Genomic DNA, 24,502 nt, shown 5'->3' on the forward strand with positions numbered 1-24,502 from the left:
ACTTGCTGCTACCAGGCAAGGACAAGGTAAGGAAACTGCTCTAGCAGCTTCAATGAGCATGATCAGCTGCCTTTGTTAGCTGCCCCCAGCTGGAGAGGGCCAAGCAGCCTTTTTTAGCTGGTGCTCGAGTAAGAAATATATAGGAGTGCAGCTCCCAGAGCACAGCTAGAGCCCTTTGTATAAAAGGGGTCAAAGAAGAGGGACTCAGGTCAATTTTTTTGCTGCAAAAGTCTCAGACATGGTGTTAACACACCACAGAGTGGTTTCCCTGGCAAGCTATCCATGCCAAGGTAGAGGCTTTAACAAAGAGTAAGTTGCAAATGGTGGATGCAGCCCTGCAAGTGTCCTACGCTGCGGAGAATGCTTGGAGTCTCTTTCTGAGGCCAGAGGAGATGTCCCTCTGTCCTGCAGGAGCTGTGGTGCCAAGTGGAGGAGTTACAGGAGAACAGCATCGGAGAAGAGGAAAGCAAGGTAGAGAGGATCTTCTCTGAAATAAACAGTTTGAAGAGCTGAATCCCATCTGCAACAGCGGGGCAGGTGCTGTTCTCCCCTGGTATTCAGGTAAGTGCAATCTCTGGAGAAGGTAAAGGTAACCTGCAAAATAGGTTTACAGCCCTCAGATTTTGAAGAGGATCATAGGTATGTTGTCTGCATAACTGATGACATGTGTGATGACATGCGTGTTACCTCTGTTAGAGGTATTCAGAAGCACTGACTTTTCAAAAGAGGTGAGTAGCTTTCTCTGTCAGAGCCTGCTTTATGCTAGCGCACAAAGCCAGGACAGCTGAATCTCTCTTGCTGGCTTTTCTCTTGTTCTCTTGTGCCATGGGCTAGAATAGAACAAAGCTGTAAATTATGGAAATACCAGTTTTAACTCAATTGCTCTGGACAGAATTTCTCTGAGCTCTGCCAGTTACCATTGGAACAACTTAGCATATCCTTCAAAATCAGCATTGCAAAAAATGTCTTCCTGGAACTACAAAGCATCCCCACTTCAAGGGTGAAGTATTTGGACAATGTAACAGTGATATTCTTTGCTTTGTATAGCAGGGCAAGAGTGTTGGTACATGTTTTGTTGTTCAGGGCTTTTTTACCCCTAAGCTGAGGTTTCTCCTGTTTATTTGCTTTAAAGGTTCTTTGTGCATTGGCAAAAGATCTTACAAATGTTCTACATATTTTTATTCTTGTTTTAAATGCCTCCAGTTCTCTTTCCACATTCAAGGCAGTGTACAGTTCAAGTGATTTCATTCATGCTGAAAAAAAATCCCATTCACTGTTTACAAGAAACATTTACTTAGACGAGTAGTTTGAAGTTTTTATTGGTAAACATGAGTTTAATGGATAAATCTACCTATTCCCCCAGGATAAATACTTGGAGTACGAGGCTACTGCTACAACATATTTTAAATGTTCAGTGTCTGTCATGAGTACAAAAAGGGCTGTGTGCTTCCTCTCTTTACACAACCTGCATTTCCTTAGGAAATACTGACATTAGGACATGTCCTGTCATCAGTGGCGAGTCTCAACCACCCTGACCTATGTGCTTACATCACTTCTTTCAATCTCTGAGATATATTGAAATATGACTTGAAATCTAATGGCTTAACTGTGCTCAGAAAATGTGATGTAAACAGAGATTCTCCCAGGAGTACAATACATCAAAGGAATATTTCACTAGAATGTCCTTCAGATAGAGTATCACCAGAAGTTCCTTAATTGAAGTATGTTCTGCAGATGAAAGCTAAAAATGTGGGACACTAAAAGAAAAAGCAAAATCTATGGGAAGTGATACATATTGGACAATTGGTTTTGGTTTTCATATTGTACACATGATTTTCCTTTTATATCTTTGATTTGCTGGGAAATGATGTGTCTCTTTTCTTGGGATTTTAAAAATTTTTCCCTCTCATGATTTGCAATTTCCACTGCTGGCTGTATTCCAATATTAAAAATAACTTAAGTACCCTGCTCTGTACCTAATAAAACACTTCCTTACCTGCTACACAATATCAAGCACTATATGCCCTCAAAGAGGTCACATTTAGACATTTTTTTGTTTAGGATTCTGGGGTGCAATGAATTGGTGGACTGTGCTTCTTGCTTATCCGTCTTTGAAAAAACACTTTTAATAGCAGTATGAAACTTTCATTCAATAGTATGTAATTAATGTTATTTCTTGTTAAGAATATCTGCTTGAGAAATTTCACCACCTTGTTCAAGGATACCATCTGCTTTGGGTAAGACTATATAGTGTCAAAACTGTAAAAGAAATCTTGTCAAAGCAGTGTATTCTTACTACTTGTATGCTCTGTTCATGGGCTTCCCAGCTGCCTTTTCAGCAGAAATCCTGTGCTATTACAGTTCAGCTGTAGAATTTCTTTTGTTCAGCTCTGTCACTTAATACACTACTAACACATCTTGAATTGGCAAACCACATGAGTAATGCAGAAACCTCTACCCAGCTATGGTTCTTTCAATTCACAGGCTCAAGTGTTTTTAAAAGCTCATCTTTTCCCCCCAGCACAGATATTCCCAAGCATCACCTGATTTCTTCATAATGTCAACAGCTGTCTCTAATTTCTGATCAATTTGTTTATTCCTACCACGAATGTCTAAAACATTGTTTCTAAAAATGAAGGAGAACAAGTATTTTAAGAATATTCGGGTTCTATTGTGATGGAAGTTTAACAACTGTAAGGACCCACAGCATCACTTAAATTAAAGATTAAATTACTGGTTTTATGAAGTTGTAAATTTTGTAAACAACCTGCTTGAGGATGACAAATGTCTGTTCTTCACATATTAGTCATATAAGACACTGCTGAGTCTGGGTCATTAAGCTAAAGAAGAAATTAAAGGTTCTGATTCTTCATCCCTAGAAGTCTCATGGGTGTAAGTTCAATAAGAACAGTACTACCCTCTTTGGTTCCTTAGATATTGTTAATCTATATTTAAAACCAGTGTTTTAATTAAATTTGAAATTTAATTTTCTTTAACGTCTGTGTAAAACAGATTAAAATTAATAAAGTCTGACCCCCTTATGGGTTACCATGAATGAATAATTACTCTTCAGCAGCATAGGACAGACTGTACTGGACTTTCTGGCACAAGCTAACAGTAAGAAGTCACAGGAAGTCCAAGAAATACCAGAAATCTTGAACTGCATTAGAAGTTTAGGTTTTCAGTTTCTCTTTATGTAAATTGAAAAAGCATGTGCTAGATTTTGTCACTGATAATAATTATGGAAAATTACCTGTATAAATTGAATAAAGGAATATTCTAATTTGGAGCTTGAAACTGACTGCAAAAAAATTAGTTCCTAAGCAGGGTGCTCTTCAATAATAATGCTAATTCAGGTATCATCACCTGGTCTAAATTCAAAGTGAAGAAATGTCTTCCTAAATCCTTTAAGTGCCTTTAGGAAGCTACCACTGTTGGCTACAACTGTTTATTACCGTTTCAAGTGTATTCAAAGGCTGAAGTCTCATTTAGTCTGAGCTGAAAAAGGAACCACCTACAAAGAGACACATGGTGGTATTTTGGCTGCAGATACTGGCAGTGTAATTAACTGAAAGCACCCCAAAGGAAAATCCTGCAGTAAAATAGCTTTTTATTTTGACTGGGGAAATAAAATTCATGTAGACTTACATGAACCACCTATAGTTCTTCAAAGAATGGTACTCACATTGACTTTAAATGCAAATGAATTTCCTTGTACAGATATTTTCCAGAATGTAGATTTCTGCCAGGTGAAGGTGAAGGCCTGATGTTTGAGGCGTCCCTGCCTAACCCAGCGCTGCCCTGGATGGAAGAGACCTTACTGTTTTAGGGGAGGGGCATGTGGCCAATCCTGAAGCTGCCAGCATCCCAACCTGACACAGCCCCTAAGTGCTTCCCTGGAGCAGGGTGAGCCATGCACCCCTCCAGCTCCAGGGCAGGGCATGCAGGGGTGCCAAGCCATAGGCAGCGGCCCTGCGTGCGCCTGGGCCTCCCTGTGCACCTCAGAGCTGCGGCCTGCTGGGCCGGAGCAAGGCCTGGCTGTGGCGTCCCTGCCAGCAGGGCAGCCCTGTGGGCACGGAGGGCAGTCAGTAGCTCATCACAGCAGCTCAGGTGCCAGAGAATGAGATCTCTCTCTGCAGCAGGTGCTGCTACTTGATCCTTCAGTTTTTTCCTGCCCACACACTGACCCTGACTAAAACTTAGCAATTGTGTAGTTCAATGAGGCTGTAATGAAATGTAGTGGGATTGCAGGTAGGCTGCTTTCTGCTACAGTAGTGCTGTTTAATGGTCTTAGATTTATCATTATCCTTGGCTGGCACAGCTCTAATTGGCAAAGCCCGTGGCCATTTGCTAAAAGGAGGGGTGATATGGAGGTGCTTTTGCTTCTTTATGGCCCTCATTTCTCCAGATGCACTATTTCTTCATGTTTAACCTGTGCAAATAATCTGTCTCAACACCCTTTGCGTTCTGGGGAGGGGAGCAGAACAGTGAGGGAAAGAATCCTTCAATGCTAGGAGTTGCTGGATAGATTTATCCAGAAAATAGGATTTGTTTAGCATAAGGAAGAGAAGGTATGGAGGAGGATTCATTGCTGTGTATCCCTACCCCACATGAGGGCACAGAGGCCAAGTCAGACCTGATTGATCCATATGGGTCCCTCCCAACTCAGCTTATTCCATGACTCTCTTGAAGGTGCACAGGGATAGCAGAGGCAGCAGACACATGTCAAGAGAAATGGATGTCAGACATGCAGAAAACTCTTTCCCCTGAGGGTGATCCCATGCTGGCATGGATGCCCATGGAGGTACAGCCTCTGTTGAATGCATTGGCGGACTCAGCACTGTACAACCTGACCTCACTCAGCTGGTTTCTCCCAGCCTGAATTCCTCTGTGGAGTCCTCAGTTTGATGCTGCTAATTGGATATCTAGCTGTTTCTTGCATTCAGTAACACACCTTTTGTTATTCCACCTGGCAGAGCCCAAACTTCCCCTGTCTGTATTTTCACTTTGAGCAGCGGAGGAATGAAGCACTGTGAAACAGGCTTCTCTGAAGTTTCTAGTAATGCAGGATGTCAGTCTATTTATAGCAACATCTGTAGCTTGGGAGACCTTTGATTACTTCATTTCAGAGTATATATATCTCTTCATCTGATCTGTCTCCCATACTCAGTGTAATGATCCCTGTTGCACTGCATTTATTCAGCATGTAGTGTCTATTTTTCAGAGGCAAGCAACAGCATAAATTCATTTATCACAACTGGTGTGATTAAAATAAATGCAAAAAACAGGTGTTGAAGGTTATTCAGGGATAACCTGTTTTGAAGGAGGGAGAAAGCAAGTGCTGAGCCTGGCCCCGGTGTGTCAGACTGCACACTATGACTGAATAAGCCTGACCTGGCAGGATCTGCCTCTCTAGTCAAAACCACAGGGTCGTGGGGGGGGCTCTGTGACTCACATGGGGTGTAATACCCAGCAGCCTCAGTACTGGTCTTCGTGTGACACTGAATTTTGCTGCCTTATACTCAAAGTTCTCTTATTTGTATTTTCTCCCATCCTAAAGCTATTTTAAACTTTTTTTCTGCCAAAACAGATATGTATTATACATGACACACAGCACAAAGCACTTTCTTTTTAATTTTCAGGGAGTCTGTTAGTGCCAAAACATAAAATGCTTAAGAAGGAGGAGGAAAACTGGGGTAAGTGATATTTGGCAGGATCCACATGTTCCATTTGTTTGTGCAACAATCTCTGTGCTGACTTACAGCTTCAGAGGCAGCTGTGTAAATACAGAGCTGTGATGGCTGAGGGAGCCAAGAGACAAGCTGTGGAAAAAAACCCGATAAAACCAGACGTGTTCTGGATGCCACAGGGTAAGGCAGAGCTGAGCTATGCCACAGACATCTTACTCTGATGCTAAATACCTTCAGTATCCTTTTTTGGAACACCTTCCCTGTTACTGCTGGGGTGTGTGTTGTGGTGTTTTAGTTTCTTGTTTGCCTTTTTTTTTTTTAAAGGACCTGAAATTAAAGTGTCATTATGAAAGAGACTCAAACCATTCCTGAAAACATTAAGAAGACTTTCTGATGCAGTCTGCCAAACCCTGCTTTGCCAATTGACCTTTGTGCTCCTGAGCACGAGGGCCAGGAAGCCTTGAAGGTATCAGCTTGTGCTGTTTGCTGGCTTCTTATAAGTTGGATTTACTCATTTGTTTTGTGAGGCAGTCGTAGGAACTGAAAAGTTATGCCTTTAATAAGTGCTGGAGCTGTTGCCATCCAGTCCCTGTGGGAGATGACCTTCCCTAGATAAGGCCAGCATAAGCATTTTCTTACAAGGCTGATGCTAATGCCTGCAGCCTGCTGAGCAAGTTAAGTCTTGGCAGGCTCTCTAATTTCTTTTTGCTTCTGATAAAGCAGAAAAAAGATTGTGGGCATAGAGAGGCAGGCTGGATTAGAAAATGTTATCTATTGGATTTTTAAATTGCAAATATTCATCTGTAAAGCTTATTAATTTCTGCATAAGTTTTCCAGAATTAAGGAATTTTATGAAGCAACACTATTCAGCAGTGCTGTGAGACAGTTTACAGGTAAATGAACACCCAAGGAATTAACTCTCAGTTTTAAAAACACTGTCTTTGTCTTTTTTGATCCGGGTGTTACCTTTGTCATAAGGACATTCTTGTGACTTCTCTGCATTGATTTTTAGCTTATAATAGAACACAAAACTTTCCCTTGTCCACCACATCAGATAATGCCTCTGCTGATTGTACTTTTAAATTATTCTATAACAATATATATGATATTATTTCATCCTAGGATTTTCAGTTCTTCCATGTCTGCTACACTTCATAAAATCCTTCTCCATCCTAGCTCTCCCTAAACCACTGGTCAAATGGGCAGATGCAGAGGCATTTAACTTGGGGCTGTAGTTCAAAAGCTCAGCATGCATGTCTTAAATAGGCTGCAAACTATGGGAACATTCAGTTTCTCTTTTGACACTTGTAAATTTCATCCCTTTTCTCTAATTTTGGAATAAAATCGATCTAAATATATGTAGAAATCCCCAGTTGGACTGTTTTTGTCTTGTTTTGGGCAGAAGGACAAATTTTTGCTCATCATAGGGAAAAATAAAGGCAGTTCTCCTGATAATTTTGAACCTCAAAAATTTAAGGGAAATCCCTTCAGGAAAAAGGTATTGCTACCTTATGTAGTAGAGGGGAGTTTGCTCATCTGCCTTTGCAAGGCACATTTAAGTAGTGTTACTTGTCTTTTAGCAGCACGACTGTCATTTCTTCATTCATATGTTGTACAAAAATTTTGATTAATTTTTTTCCATGCTTGGTACAATTTTATTTTTTTTTCCTCAAATCAACTATCATGAATCATAAAATACTGTGAGAGAATTTTTTTTTATGTTTATCAGCTGATGGAGTTGAGCAAATATATATTCTCTGACTTCTTCCCTTCAGGTCAGGATTGTATTTGGATTATAGGAATAGCTCCTCATTCCCTTTCCAAGGATATCTCTGTTCACACTGCAGAGGTGAGCCTGTGCTTCAATTGACTCTTCCTGTAGAGCTCAGGAAAAATTTGAGTCAGAGGCAAAAACGGGTTTCTAACTAGAAAGAAATAAAATGAATTATGTTTTCTATTTCTCTTCCAAGGAGGACAATATTTTCTTGTGACATCCCTCTGGGACTGTGTGAATTGAGATGGGACAGGACATTTCTCTGTATTAAATCAAATAACTGTTTGCCTGAGCAAATCAATCTATGAAGCATCTCTAAAGCAGTTTACTAGGCCCTGATCCTATACTGTTGATTGATTTCAGTGAAAGATGTGAACCTTAAGGACATGCTTCTATGTGGAGTTACTTTAAGAATGAAATAAATCTGTTGAATTGTTGGATAACTCCAAGTGCAGACCTACAGGACAAAGCTTTTGATGGTTTGGATCCAAACAGCTAAATAGAAGTGTTGATAGCAGGTTTCCTGGTGGATGCAATAAAAACTGTTTACCCAGTCACAACCTTCTGTTTTGAATTTGGAGAGAGGACAGGTCCAAATACAAGGTAACAGCCTGTGAAACGGGCATAGTTTATCTTCCCACAGAGCCATTGATAGGTAAACACCCAACATTTCAAAAAATATTTTGCTTTTAGATTTAAAAGTGGTTTTCACCCCCATTTTATAGTTGAGGAAACTGAGGTATGTTGAATTTTAGTAACTGGTTGATATCAGAAACCTGGAAAAGGGCAGATTCAAAAATAACAGCTGGGTCTGGAGATCAGTAACCTAATCACTGAATAATGTTGTCTTAGAGCTAAAAGCCTGGAGGAAAAAGCTGAAATGTCTTTCTTCTCAACTCTGTCTCTACCCATGTCTGCATATCAGAGTCACTGAGCTGGAAAATATGAATGTTGCAGTACAGCATGAATGAACTAAGTTGTCTCCTGAGCAGTGAGTGCATTTCCCAGCTGGATAAGACATTGCAAAGCTTTTAGGAGTTTCCAGCACCATTTCACTGAAGCAAGATCCTCTTGAGGATGTGCCGGTTGAATGTTGCTTTTATTTTTCTTTTTCTGTGTCTGAGGGACATAACAATCTCCTGTTTCTAGCACAGCCTTTGCCAGAGCTTGTGTCAGGATGCATAAATAGAAGTCTCTGGTGCAACAGGAGGTGTTTTCAGAGCTTCAAGAGCTCCGACTGCAAGTGGGAGGGTATTCAACAACTTACATGGTTGTGTCTTTATTAGCTGAATAGGAAGACAAAACTGCAACAAAGGGCAGATAAAATCAATGTCAGTGTGATGAGACTGTGCTGTTTTCACATCATATTGGTCCTTGCTTTGCTACTTCAAATAATAAAAAAACCACCAAAACTGAAACAGAACCACCCATCACACTAAACCCACACCCCCAATCCCACTGCGATCCTGACATTTGAAACTAACTCAACTTTGCACCAAGTAATCAAAGCTTGCCTCCTGCTCCAAGGCTCCAGAGGAGGATACTGTGAACGTTGTTCTGCTTTGAGATGGCTCCCAGCTTCTTATCCAGCTGCATTTTAACATGAAATGGAGATGGTCAGATTGCCTTCTGGTGCCTGTCTGGGCCAGTAACCACTGCTGGTGGCTGGTTTCTCTGGCAATACTCAGAGGTGATGTGCAAAGGGAAAGGAGTTAACTGTTTGACAAGGGACAGCTTTATTTACAGACTGCTGCCAGGCTAAAATCAGTTGAACTGCATGAAGTGATGTGCACTGGTTTGTAAAAAGAGTTGGAAAGCCATGACACTGATTGGCAGTGAAAACCCTATAAAGCAGCACACATCAATGGAGTAATTGACTGCTTCCCTCACATAAATGATTTTTCTCCTTGCCATACTCTTTGTGCACTTGAGCAAGCTGTGCTTCATACTGATGGAACATAGCAAACTTAAATAATTTTCTGAAAGCTATGTAAGACAGAGCTTGGGTGAGAGGGTCTTTTAAGATATTATTTTTAATGGTAATAATAATTTAGTGAAAAATACACTGTCTTTAAAACTGTACAAGGAGAAAGACTTCCCTTACAGGAATTCAATCAAGCAAGAGGACAGGACAGTGCTGACTTTGCAGATCTAATGCACCCATCTCTTTGCATCCATCTGCTTGCTGCAGTCCCAGAGCTGATGGGTAGCTTGCTCAGCATCCCTTCCTTGAGTGTTGTTCAGTTGTTTCCAGGGATCTGGCATTTGAATTTTTGAAAGGTGAAAATTCTTCTGTTGAGCTCCTGCTGACCTTGGTTGTTAATAATGATTTCTCCAGTGAGTGTTGGCTTTTCTCCCCTTATAGGGAGGTTCAGGTTTTCTTAAAAACCCAGCAGGAGTCTGTGCAACTTTTATATCTGAAACAAGCATACATGCAGGGCACCTGCTGTGCAGCTGGGGCACTGCCCTCCAGCCAGGCAGAATTAACCTGCACTGCAAGATTAAAGGATAACCTTGAGCTTGGCAAGGACCTCAGAAAAGCAGAATTCTTCTCTCAGAACAACACCCTGCAATAAGCAAATACAAGTCTGAGCCACAGCACCAGGTTTGGAGCCAAGCTGTTGAGAAGTTTGGCCTGCTCAGAGGTAAGGTTTCTTCATAAACCTCTCCACAACAGAAAACTTTGAGGTTTCTCATTCACTCTTCTGGAGCCATAATCCCAGGCATTCTGTTATTGAGTGTGTTCACCTTATGGTTTTTTCTTGGTCTGTTGCAAGCTAAGGGCCAGTGTGGGGTTTGGATATTTTTTGTTCAGCATTGCTTTAATCTTCAATGCTACCTACAGGTGCTATTCTTATGGGCTTACATAAGACTTGGTGAGCTCCTGTCATCACAAAATTTAAGGAGGCTCTTGCATACCAGCTATGCAGCTGCACTGTGGGATCAAAAAAAATAGGAGCCCTGGTCCCTGTGAAACATATGGGAATGAAGCCTTGCTAAAGTGAAAGTATCTTTGAATGCTTTCCTAGATTCATTCCATAGCCACCATTGGGTTGTACAAGGCAAGGAGGTGGAAGTGTTCTCCCTTTGGAATCTTTTCCAGGCAGGCATAGGAGCATGCACCAAGGAAGAAGGCAAAGAGCAGGCGGTGCAAGTGTCCTGCTGGGAGTTTCCCTCTGCTCTTCAGTGGGACACAGGACTCATAGCTGGCACAGAAGCAAAAAAAACCCCCAAAAAACAGCATCAAGGACAAGCTGTCAAAGCTGACTGCTGGTGTCTGGCACTTCAGTGGGGCATGTGGCAGCTGAAGGTGCCACTCCTCTGTGTCCAAAGGGCTGAAGAGGATGTAACAGATCCATTTGCTCAGTGTGAAGACAGGAGTTCAATGACATATCTCAAGGGATCACACTAAATTGATACTGCAGAAGATAATTAAATTGTGTGGCAGTTTATCACAGGAGATGCCTGGATAATCAGGATTTCAAAGGCCTTTAAATCATGGTTTGTAGCCTAGCTGTATTTATGAACTGTAAGGAACTCCTGTGGATTTTACTTGGCTGTTAGATTCCATGGAGGAGCAGTCAGTTTCTGTCTACTTCCGTGATCCCACCTCATTAGAAATGATGAAGTACTGACCTGGCTGCAGGTAGCAGGCTCTCTTGCTTTCAGATCCCCATCTGAAATTTCACAGAGGGTTAAAACCATCAAGTGTTTAAGTGAGTGCCTTGATATGTCTCTTCCATTCACAATTTCTCCTTTCCTTTGTCAATTATTCCCTCTACGCTTTCTTCTCCTTAAGCAAATCCGGAAACATTGTCTTCATTTCCTGTATCATTCCCTCCCATGTTATGCTGGTTTCTGCAAGTGGAAAACAGAGCAGCCAAACCTTATTTTCCAGAAGAGGAAAATAACTTCTGAGTGGGGCTCCAGGTTGCAGGGGACAAGACCAGATTTACTGGGAAACTTTAAGCAAAAAGTCCTGGGTGATGCTTAGTGTGCTATTCAAACCAACCTTTCCTAACTAGATCCCAGGATGCAACACCATGGGTGACACCAAATCTCTGAGACACACCTGATTTTGTTGCCATTAAATGATGTTTTTTTCATTCTTTCTGTCAGCAAATTGACTCAAATCCCTCAGCCACAAGTTAGGACTTAAAAGGATTCTTAGTAAATTAATCCATGTAGTCAATAAAGCACCTCCAATATATCCTAGGTGTTATGCTTGATCTACTTGGATGCTTCCTGCACCAGCATATTACTCCTTCTTTTCTCTGTGTCATCCTCTTGGTATTTTTTTAATTCCTGCCCTAGTCATGCACAGATGCAAATTTCTACCTTAGGCTTCCAGACCTGCATTAGCATATGTCAAATTTGTCACAGTGACCTGGACCCTGGGGGCCCAGAGCATCGCAGCCTGAGAGAGCTGGGACTGTCTGTGTTTGTCTGGAACATTGATCCAGGACCTTAGAAATCTTCTTTCCTCAGGATGACTTTTTTCCTAATTAATGGCTGTAGATGAGGAGGTGTGCATACCCATATATGAAGAGAATGGCAAACACAAACGTTTGTGCAGTTAGCAGCTGCTTTCATACAAGTGTATTTAGCATGTGCAGCTTGGAGGTTTCCCTCCTGCTTACAGACCTGCTATTCCCACTGGGCTCATATATTTTAACACTGATTAACTACAGGTACCTTGTGTGACTTTCTCTTCAGTCAATTATCTCCCAGTTCCTGAATTAAGAAATTATATACTTACAACTATCATATTTTTCCTGTAAGAACAAGGAATATTGGAGAAAAAATTGCACAAATAAATTTTTTACCCTTTTGGTATCCATAAGCCAGTCTGTTGAAATGAATGAACCCCTGTCTCTTAAATTCTGTCAAGATGTAAGGCATTAATAGTGTTATTTGAAATCCATAAAATAAACAAGTTCTCAAACTCAGGACCCAGCTGCATCAACACAAAAAAGCTGTTGTACTTCATATGCCTTGCTATCATTTAGGCTTTTCTAAAAGTGGATTCAATAATTGTTTCCTGATTTCAAATAACATGGTTGAACTGTGAATTTAAAATAGGCCAAATTTAGCAATTCACTAATAAGACAATGCCAAGAACTTTGTATTTCAAACTCTCAGTTGCAGGAATGAAGCTGCAGTCAGAAATGCTTTGCACACTTTCATAGTCCTACAGCTCCCATCTGTGTATGTGTAAAGCTCAGATTTGCAAAACACCCTGTTAAAAGCATGGTTTCTGAGGTTCAAGCATCAAACACATGTAAGGGAAAAAATGGCAGAATTAAGGCAGTCTTATGCATGTATCATTTGCTATCCACACCTTTCTTGCTGATATATATAAGTTCTTGTACAGTCTTTAAAGATACCACCTATTCCTTTTTTGCCTAAGCTTTCTCTGGGAGTTAATTAGGGTTGTATAGTGAAGGAGAATAATTAAAAAAAAAAAAACAAAAAAAAAAAAAAAAACAAAAAAAAAACAAATCAGGGGCCCTGCCTAAAAAATTTTGAAGATATGGAAGTCCATAGAAAAATATTTTCATGAACCACAGGACCAATAAAAGAATTTATTTCCCGTGGTTTCCAGCCATTCATTCCTTAAACTCCTTCCCCTACTTCTGTAACTTCCCTATTTGCCTAAGCAAATGTCTGCATGCTGTGTCTGAGGCCATTCCAGGTCCCCAGCTCTACCCAAGTGTACCAAATCTGAAGAGTATTAATTGTCTTTGACATCACTGACCTTCTGTGAAACTGGGTTGAAACTGCCCAGCAGGTTCATATGTTGTTAAGGCAGAGAGGCAGGTGGGTGGGTGGGTGGGTGGGTGGGTGGATGGATGGATGGATGGATGGATGGATGGATGGATGGATGGATGGAAGCTTTGACTGTTCTGAATTTTATTAACCTTTTCAATTATCTGTAAAAGATAAATATTATCCCAAATAACACAGTTTTGCTTATACAACAGATTCCTATGAGGTAAGAAATTTGAGTCTAGTTTTTCACAGACAGTTGCATATTTGTACTCTTGATTTTTCTGAGTGCCTTGTTTAAGGAAACTGGCAAGTGGAAGTGCTACAGCATTTTATTTGCAATCAATGGGACAGTGTAATGTTAAGTAGTCACAAAACATCAGACCTATAAAATCTGAAATTAGGCCAGAACATGCTGATGATTCATCAAGATACTGTAGGGATGACTGCCAGGGATAACCCCTGAGTTAATTTATAATGTTCCTTTTACTAGGGCTTGGCTGGTCATATTGAGACCTTGGAGCTTTATGCTAAGCAAGAATAAAGCAGTCTATTGAATAGCTGCTCATTCATTCACTTCTGTCTGGACATGTTCCAGATGAGGTATGTTCCTATAAGTAAAATAATTTGTCATTGTAGCTGAAGATAGCACCATTCTGAACACAAGGCAATTATTTCCCACAGGCATGGTATGAATGGAAGAGGGGAGAGGCAAGAGGCTGGACAGTCTTAATTTAATATTCAAATTCAAAGTATTTAATTTGCTACTGAAACAAAAATTCTTAACCAACAAACAATGTTCTTATTTGTATAAGAACAAATATAAAGTGAATATTTTTCAATGGCTTGTTTCTTGTGGCTCCTATTATTAAAGACTTCCAGCAAGTGATCTAATATATATAACTTCCAAACAGAGCAAATTTTAAAAGGCAGCTGCCATAAATCCCCAGAGCTGGGGGAAAAGGAGGGAGCAGGAAGGGGGAACCATGATTTAGTAAGTCACTTTTTGTCCCCCAAAAACCAGACCTGTACTGACCCAAAAATAAAAAAAAGTCCCAACAGAAACCCCAAAACAACAAACCCTAAAAGACTTCATCATGTTACAAAAATGGGCATTTTTTTCATATCTCATCACCCAGACCATACCAGAAGCATTTTCATCCTTGAAAGTCTGGTTTTGCTCTAGTTTGTCTCTTCACTGCTGCACTGAGTCTGGCCAGAACACTGACTTTTTTTTTTTTTAAATCAAATGTTATGAGTAGTTTATTCACTGTGAAATGTCCATAAATAAAATATATGCCAACAGGTCCAAAGATGACAAAATAAGAAAAGGATTTTCAACTTATGGTTCTGCCCTCCAGAACTGAAAAACACATTGTAGAGACAAATAGACAAATCTTAGTTTTAAAATGAGGTCTTTTTTCATGCTGACAAGCTCGTTAACAAAGAGAAAAAGATATTGTTTGCTGTCTAACTGACCATGGCACCCAATAGAAAGAAAAAATTAATGCCAGCTGAAAACTTGAGTCCAGCACATTCAGAGACAGCTAAAAGAGTGATACTTCCTAACTGTTTCAATTACTGTAGGACTAGTGTTGAGGATTTACACATCAATTGAGTCTCAGTTTCTCCTATGACAGCATCAAAAATCACATTCTTTTCTCTGCATCCTTTGAGGTACAAATGATGACAAGGATTATATGGATACCTAACAACTTTGGTAAGATTTGGCATACTTTGGTGATCTACCCACACAGAGGAACTGGTCTGTCCCTTTCCCAATGTATTTGTGAGGCAGGAGAATTAATTAATTCCCTTTAAAAAGAGCAAGTTGAAAGAGCTAATTTGCAAATTTCCTCTTAGCAAGCCAGGAGTACATGTCTATGGTCATGTGAGTCATTTCCAGCAAACCTGGAACAGCTGGAAAAAGAAAACAGAAACAGGGATCATATGACTCACCCTCATGTCAACTCAGAGAAAAAAAACAGAGGTAAAGTTCACAAGCTCCAAAAAGTAAGAAAATTGCAAGAGTTTTATTCGTAAGCCTGCTCTTTGCCCTCTTGGTATCAGAAATAATGGGGACTGAGAAAGATTGATTGAAAGATTAGGATGTTATCAGCTTTATTACTGGTGTTGGTAGTGTCAAAAAGTTACTGACAAAAAAATTTCAGTGTAAATTTTAGATGGAGAAAATACCAGCAGTATGCAGAGCCAAATAAAACAAGTCATCCATCAAGCTGCAAAAATCCTGTGTCCCCATCCTTTACCCTTTAAACAATGTTTTCTTCCTATGCTGATTTATTTTGCTTTTGCAGAGTGACTCCTGTACTCTGCTGTGGAATTTTACTCTTCCCCTAGAAAAAGACAGCAGTGATCTAGCAGGCATCAGGGTCCAGAATAACCCTACAGATGTACAAGGATCTCCTGTGTGTGACAGAGGAACCTTTAACCTGGTACTGCCAACTGTGTGTGCTACACTTCCTCAGGTTTATAAGCAGAGGTGAAAACAATGGGATCCATCTGATCCTTACTCCTTCATAATTCAGGTCTGATGCTTTTGGAGGGAGCAAGAAAATGGGCAGAGAGGGTTAACCATGAACTCTACATTGATGACATCAAGATCCACAGCAGCTTTAAGGTAAGTAATTCCCTTTCTTGCTCCTATGCTGGTTTGTATCTGCACAAGCAGTTGTTGTCTTCATATGGGTACAAATGAGGAACCCTTGGTGCATCAGCCTGTCCTGCATGGCTGCTCCTCTGAGCTGGCAGTATGATAAACAGCAGAGTTCAAAGTACAGCTCTTTGGGAGGTCAGTGGCTTGAATCAGATGTTGGCCTAGCCAGTTTTTTACATTGACACTCTTTGAGATAAGAGAGAAGATGACCCGAACTTTGAAGTCTGGTAAAAGACACGTGCCAGGCAGTGGATTATACAAGGAAACATTCATGTCAGTTGTTTTGGACTCTGGGATAAGATAGCCAGGCTGTAGTCACAATGAGATAAGGCCCCTTTCTGAAAGATTGGCTTATCAATATAGTTAGCAAGTTATTTTGCCTACAAGTAATTAATGTAATTCCAGCTGATTATTTTGTTTACAATTTTCTGTTTTGCAGAGAGCAGTCCTTATCCATAGCAGTAAGGCAGAGATCAGTCACAATTGCAGGTGCAGTGATCTGAGTTATGGATAGAGTACTACATCATGAGACTAAGCTTAGGTCCTTGTCTGAGGGCTGGATCAGAGGCTGTAAGAGTCTGTATTTACTACATCCAAAAGTATTATGACCTGTCTTAAACTGTTGGGAAAGGGCATGAAGAGCACTGATTTTATGGAAAGCATGTATAAAACAGGATCTGGGACCAAAGTCAAAGAAAGTGATCTGACCTAATAGCTACTGCAATTGATTCAATACTCCCTGAATACTGGCCCTCTACAAAAGGAGTTTTCATTGTGGACTATGACACATGTTGAAAATGAGTCCTAGCTAAAATCATTTTATCCAGCCTCAGTTAAATAATGCTTGACAAGGCAATCCAAAGAGTAATTTGGCAGATTCAGTCTGAGCCCAGCATCTGTTGATTTGGAGCCAAAAAAACCCCCTTCATATCACATGTTGCTTGTAGGATGAACAAACAATCCAGAAGAAGAAATATGATTATTAAGGAATATGGCAAAACCTGGGGAAGTAAACTGCTCGGTGCTGAACAAATGGATGGAGAGTATGCAAAGATACCTAGCAGCATTTCTTGGAGACACAAAGTAAGATTACCAAGACAAAATGAAGAAAGTTAATTCTTAAAGATAACATTCAGGGTAAAATATTTTGTGTTTTTCCTTCAGTTTCTTAAGTCTTGGAGATCCATAATGATGAACAGGAATGTATCTTAGTAACTCTGTAGTTTGCAAAAGGATTTTATTGTGTTCTGCTTTTACCCAGTAACTCTGTTTCCAATACTTTAATGGCTGTGTACATTCAGCTATAATCAACATGAATTTTCCCCTTTAAAGATTCTCTGCTTTAAGAGAAATGCTGGGGTGACTTTGACAGGAGCAAGGCATATTGATTATCATCTTTCACACCCACACTTGCTCTTCCACCTGTATATGGGAAGGATTCAGGCCCTGCATTTCCCAAGGCATCCTGGAGGCCACCTTGGACTGGCACCAGGGCAGTTTGCTGCCATGAAATTGCACCATTAAAACCATTAAACAACTACACTGCTACACTGTGACCATGGTAGTCTAATGGATGTCAGCAAGTGTCTTGTTTCCTGCTTTGTTCACACACAGTGGCAATCTGGAGATGCTCAATTTCATAATCTGCTACATTTGGAACGCTAGCTTTAAATTAGTTTCATACTGACAATCAACAAGAAAAATTCTTTCAGCTTCCCCAGCATTTGTTCTTAGTAGCAGAAATCACAATGAGAATATGGATTTTGTCATTGTACATAAATCCTAAGTATATCTGAGAGTCTTTGGCCTGGGATATGTTTTTTGCCAAGTCTTGAGGAATGGGTTGAGAGTCTGTACCATGAAAAGCAAAGTTTTGAGAATAAATCTTTCTTCTAAAATGTTAGTCAGTGGTCCTCTGACAAGAAGCAAGGAGTTAAAGGGACATTTCAATGACCAAGTGTCTTCAACCTCTCACAGGCTCTAAAGAGAGAGGTAAATCAAGTACTTGTGAATGCTGTTCAATACCAAGGCACACACAGCCACCAAGGACATGAATATTCAGGGAATGTGATCTTACTGGTCCAGAGTTCATGCAGGGTCTCAGTGAGATCCATGCTTTATATTTAATTCCTAATGCTTTATATTTCAAGCTGAATACTAACTTCAAGAATCAGAAGAGAGTGAAGTTCACAGAAGAATAATGAAATAGTTTTGAATAAAGCAACTTCATAGGAATTTTTAAGTAAAAAACATATTTGGTTGGTGTGACATTTTAAGCTGGTTTTATCCACACTTTACAAATGTAAAAAAAAAAAAAAAAAGAAAAAAGAAATTGCAAGTACAACATTGTCTGTGTCTTTATATATGTGCACATATACTCATGTCACTGAAGAATCTGAATATCCAGTATATGTTCCAGTGTTTCAAGGATACAAACTATACAACATAGTAGTTATGCATAAGCAGGGACAATTTCACTTGTTCTGTCATTTCTGCTGAATAATTGTTGATAGATGCACTAATACAGTATCTATAGTTGAGATAGAAAATTTTTGCTTATTGTTTTCCATTTCATTTTTACATTACCCTACCAAATAACTTACTCTTTGCTTCTCAAACCCAGAGTAGTGCACTAAGCTGCTACTCTAATGGTCCTTATTTTACTATCCTAGGTAGTTCTTCTAAATTAAGTTTTCAGATTATTTGTACAAGTAAACTGAGATAACATGCAGACACACTTTATAGTGGGCAAAAAGTGTTGGGTAGGGTGGTGATGTGCATCAAGCCAAGCAGATGCAGAACTGATCTGGCTACAGAAAGGGGTATCTCAGGTTTCCTTGGGAAAACACCCTGCCATTCCTCCATGCTGTCACCTTTAAAAGAATTGCTGACAAAGGCGGGGTTGTTGCAATTAGCACAATCATTATGAGGTGACATTTATGAAATGTCACCTCCTGAGAAGGAGCTCTGATACCAGGCAGGGATGAGCTTTCAAAATTTTCATGAAGTGCACTTGGCAATGTGTGAACTGGACTGTCTACAGTGTATTCCACTTGCCATGTTTGGCAGGGTGGTGAAGATGGAAGGGGAGCTATGATAATGATTTGAGCTTAGCAGTCTCCCGGGGTGAGCAGTAGAACCTACACAGAAAACAAATGGTTTCTGAAGTATCAGAATTGCTCTGTGGGTGACTTGACTCTATGAGTTCAAAGGACTTGAAGAAATGCTTCACACACATCCGTAAATGCAAATAAGGACAATCTGTGCCTAAATGAAATGATCTCCCCACCCCAACCCCCCACCCCTGCCCAGTATTTTTTCAGGAAGAATATACGTAAAAGCCCTGACATATGGCAACTGTCATGTCTGAGCTTGAATTTTTGTTCCCTTTTGTACTTTGAAAGGTTTAAACCAGCTCTGCACATTTTTCACTAACAAATGACTCCTACAGCCCTGCTGTTCTGCCACAATCCATCGGTTTCGTGGGGTGCTGCACAAATACATGCATTTGTTCTTGTCATAAATCCACTGCCGTTTGCCTTCTTTCTGTGATGTTCTCCAGGAGACCTGTAGACTCACTCCCAGACTGTGATCTACAAGCACAACAGAGCTTTGAGGGCCTGCTGGACCCACACTACTGTTTAATTGCACAATTGTTGATCAATGTTTTTCCACCATATGCCTCTCTCTTTTCCCCCAAGCAGGTGTAAGTAATCACTGTAAACAGTGTTTCCTAGAAGACCTACCACGTATTTCTTCTGCAATAAAGGAGCCAGGCTGACTGATGATATGCATTATGGTGTCACCTCCAGCATAAATATTATGGGAGAGGTGAGCACAAAGAGCTATGGAAAGGAAGGGAAATGAAACATAGAAAAACCTTAGGAAATACCTGCCAGAGAAACAGCATGGCAGAAGACAAGGTTAGAGAGTTACAGGTGAAATACGAGCCAGCAATGTGATGCCAAACCCAGGAAATGGCATATAAATGTCATGAAGAAACACATGGAGATAATTACTGTGCTCCACTCCTTCTACAGAGGCCTCTGGAGGCTGGAGGTGTGTGCTGGTTCAGGTGTGTGCCAGCTTAGGTCACATGTTCTGAGGAGGCTGTGAGAGAGAACAGCAGAAACCAGAGTTTCAGAAAATAGGAATTATGAATAGAGATTCAAGCAAATGGCTGGTTTTGGTCCTATTCAAGAAAATTCAAGTGAGATATATTTCTTCTAATATAAAAAGGGCTATAGATAATCAATCAATAAAACTGTTGCTGTGTAATTGTCACTCTGCTAAGGAAAATGACAAAATGAAATCAGTTAATTTGCAACAAAAGAGAAAGCTAAATAACCGACTTTGGAGGTTTATTTTTGGGTCTGGTTTAGAAAGCATATTGATTTAGGCTGAAAATTAGAAGACTGTGCCTTATAGTAAGAGCAATTAAGTCCTTCAATAACCTTCTACTAGGAATAACGGTGGTAAAATGATTAAGCTTACTATTTGCAAGATGAACTTTAAATCCATTCTTTTTTTCCCCCACCCTGCTACATGGCCTTTACAAAAAGCAAAAAAAAAGTGTTATTTAACTCTTCCAAAAAGATAAAGACATAACAGAACACACACAACTTAAAGTTCTGTATCAGAGTGCTGCTCTTACGTAATTGTTTATTTTTCTAGTTAGATATGTATATGAATAAAGTTTCTTCTAACCATACATACATAGGCCACACAAATCTATGGGCAGTGTTTTTCCCATAGACAACAGGTATTATGCCTTTTTCTGTGTTGTCAAGTATTCCTATGGAATTGCATATTCTAAATTCTGTTTTATGCAAACTGGAAGTTGACATTAGAACAGAAAACATTGTTTCTAATGCAGCCTTAGATTTTTATCCCTTAGGAAGCCATTGGCTGATTGATAAAGATTTACCAGATTTCATCTGTACTGAAATCTCACAGCCACACAATATTAAGATTACAGAGTAATAAAATGTTCCTTCCATTTCTCCTTTGCCCCTTTGGCGGTTGCCATGTATTGCTGTCCCACACTGCTTCAGTCCAATGTAACATTTTGTAGGGAGTCACATTCCCAGGTCCTTTAGAGCACAATCCAGGGTTTATACCACATATGTAGTCTTTAAGAACCAAAGTCCTGCTGGGAAGTATCTCCAAAAATTAAACAAGGATATTTTCTTCCACTGAATGTCTAACCTACCTTCTAGCAGCTGTGTTTAAAAGTGCTGTGTCTGGCTGGCCCACACTGAATATTTAAAGGCAATAGCAGCACTTACAGTTCGAGGTTGAGGCATGCCACGTGAGCTTTGCATGCCACAGATTAAGAGCCTGGAGGAAGGTAAAGGACTTTGCTGGTTTCTGCCATCTGTCCCTGGAAAGTGTCCAGCGAGGAAGGACACTCCTGTGCTGGTGCTCCAAACTCCACAGAGGAGGTATCACAAAAGAGTAGGCATGACAGTGATTACGTGATTATTTTGAGATAATTTAAGTAATAGTTGCTGCTGAAAGAGATGGTTGCTGCCCACGCCTCTGCCCCATGATATGCTTTGCCCAGGACTCCTTGCATTCCCACTCTCTTTCACATATTCTCGTGCAAATGAGATCAGGGGGCTGCTCTGCCAGAAACTCCAGAAAAACCCCCATTGTTTCCAGCCAGATCACTTTTTGCTCTCCCTCACACATTAATGCAATGCCAGTGCAAAGCTGGGATGCAATGCCAGTGCAAAGCTGGGAGCAGCAACATCTCCTGTAGTGCCAGGGGAGTGTGAGATCACACATTTCAGCTGCCGTCTGCATCTAGACTGGCTGAAAAATGCCATGAAAATGCAGCCTAGTCTGTCTGCTGGTATGCCTCGGGTTATTTGGATGAACATGGCAGACACGCTTAAGGAAGATTGAGATGCTTCTGGTGTATCTGCAGAAAGAAAAGTTGTCTCCTTCAGAGAACAAGTGTAGGAAGCACTTCTGTGGAGCACGACAAGGCTGCAGGGCCAGGAAATCTCACTGATGTGAACACAGGTCTGGTGGGTACCATCGTGTGCTTGAGATGGGCACATAGTTTATGAAATATGTAATGCATATAGAAATGTGTATGCATAAAAATTGAAGCTAAAATATATTTCTGTGATTTGCCTCCCTAATTAATTCATTCTACTTTACTGTATAAATTAATAATATGATTTCTACTTTCAGGGGAAGGGACTTTCTAGAGGCAAAAGGTTCTCTCTGATTCATTATTTCTGTCTTTGTTATCACATTTTGATGATAGAAAAGGGAAGAAAGGAAATTACAAACTGAATGGCCTCATGAAATTATAAACTATAAATGAGGAATCTGAAGTATGTGATAGGACACCTTGTCAAGTTGCTCTCCCAATCTTTTACTATTTTTCTTGGATATTGTGTACAGCTTTGGTCACCACAGTACAAGAAGAACAGCAAGCTGCTAGGGAGTATCCAAAGGAGGGCCATGAGGATGGTGAAGGGCCTTGAGGGGAAGCTGTGTAAGGAGCAGCTGAGGTCACTTGGTCTGTTCAGCCTGGGGGAGACTGAGGGGAGACCTCACTGCAGTTACAACTTCCTTGTGATGGGAAGAGAAGGGGCAGGCACTGATCTGTTCTCTGTGGTGACCAGTGACAGGACATGAGGGGATGGCCTGAATTTGTGTCAGGAAGAGTTTAGGTAGGATATTAAGAAAAAGGTTCTTCCCAGAGTGAATCACATGGTGTGACTCATGGGTTTGATGCTGTGCAGGGTTAAGAGCTGGAATCAATGATCCTTGTGGGTCCCTTCTGACCTACCACATTCTGTGGTTCTGTAAATTGCATCTCCTTCCCTAGACAAAAAACCAGAAGTAATGCTACTTTTGTTTTATGAAATGACTGAGTACCTTTTTAGTTCCAGTGGAACATTAGGTACTGTGATAGGTGAATTCCTAGTTCTGTTGTAACATATTCTCTTCCTTTTTTGTCTCCTTAAATTGTGCAGGAGGCCTTTAAACCACCATGAGTAATAAGGAATTTTCTAAAGAAAATTGCTCTTGACATGTTTTTCTTTGTAAATAGGTGTGGTATTCTGCTTAGTCTGGCATGGATATTTGCTTTTTGGTGTAGCTACAGTCTGTTATGCTCAGAAGTGAGCAGCCTGCTGTAAACTCAGCTCTGTCCTCCAGGCAACTCCACAGATTTCTACATGGCTCATTCCTTCCCTGTGTTTCTATTACACTAACATGGAGTGAGACTTTTTCCACTTGACTGCAAGAAAAATAAGTCAGCCTCCAATCTTCCTCCCTTCCCCAAACCAAAGCTTCTGCAAGTAACTGAGAATGGATACTTGTTTTCAAAGGCATGACTTCAAGATGAAGACAGGTTGCGTGCTTGGGCTTTGAGAATTATCACACTATTCCTGATGAGGGGTTGGAAACTCTTCTTTGATAGAAGTGTATATATCTCTAAATATAGACCTAAATATATAAAAATATATAAATATATTTTATATATAAATATATAAAATATATAAATATCTCTAAATAAATCTCTAGCAAAGCTGATTTTGAAATTTCCATTTAAATAAGCAAAAGGTGAATTTACAAACAACAAAACAAATCTATTTCTCCAGTACCTACCCCACTTGCTACTATTGTTGAAACTAACTGAGTATAATGAAAAGTATCTATGTTAATGCCTCTGTCTGGAAAACACACTTTTTATTTTAAGAGAGAAACACCAGTCTATTCCATAGACTCAGGTTCTGCCCCTCAGATTTCAGTTCTCTTGATTTTTGAGGTTTTTGTATGCATGCACAAAATCCAAATACAATTCAGCTTAAGGTACTGAATGTTGTTTCTTTGGGGATTACATGAATGACACATCTTTTCAGTCAGTAACAAAATACCTATTTAAATTTTCTTTTGGGCTTGGAAAACACCGGTCAAGGTAAGCACAAAGAGTATTAATTCCTTCCTGTCAGTTTTGCTTCTCCCATCTCCAGTCTCATACACAAAATGTGAAGGTTAAAATCCTGTAAACCTGGGGTTTCCAAAAGCACAAAATGACGTAAGTGAGCCTACAGGAAATTTATATGCGGCTTCATTGTGTTCCAGAAATGCCAGTTGAAGGTGCCTCTGGAAATCCCCTCAAAGCAAAATTACTGCCAGCCATGGCCTTGCCTGGCCAAAGTCTTAAAACCTCCAAGGACAGAGGCCCAGCCATGTCTCTGTATTTCCCCTAATCCCTAAACCAAACTGACTTGGAAGTTGCCTCTTCCAACATTGTCCATAACTACCAAGAAGAGTTTGGCTCCATCACCTTTGTAACTGACCTTCAGCTGGTTGTAGGCTGCTGTTCCTCTTGTTGTTTTAAAAATCTCTCTGTAACTCCTGTGGAGAGCTATGAATCTCTTTTATCTCCACTAGAGCTGTGTTATCTTGCTGTGCTAGCTAACACCTAACACAACTGCAATTTCTGTATGCTGGTAAATTAAATGCTACCCGGGGCTTGGAATAACTTGGCACAGAGTGGGGCACTGCCTGTATTCAGGAGGTTTGGGACTGATTGTTTGTACACCTTCCACAGCATGCTAACTA

The 24,502-nt window shown here is 40.3% G+C and overlaps 1 long non-coding RNA gene across 1 annotated transcript in view; it reads left to right on the plus strand.

Annotated features, from left to right (window-relative positions):
* Positions 1-10,009: 10,009 nt before the first annotated feature.
* The window catches only part of LOC132330044 (uncharacterized), a 34,222-nt gene continuing 19,729 nt past the window's right edge, over positions 10,010-24,502 (plus strand). Inside the window, exons 1-2 of the long non-coding RNA XR_009487216.1 lie at positions 10,010-10,109; positions 15,780-15,871. This is a non-coding gene — a long non-coding RNA (uncharacterized LOC132330044). The remainder of the gene's footprint in view (positions 10,110-15,779; positions 15,872-24,502) is intronic.

Source organism: Haemorhous mexicanus, chromosome 1 (assembly GCF_027477595.1).
Source record: "Haemorhous mexicanus isolate bHaeMex1 chromosome 1, bHaeMex1.pri, whole genome shotgun sequence".
Taxonomy (NCBI): domain Eukaryota; kingdom Metazoa; phylum Chordata; class Aves; order Passeriformes; family Fringillidae; genus Haemorhous; species Haemorhous mexicanus.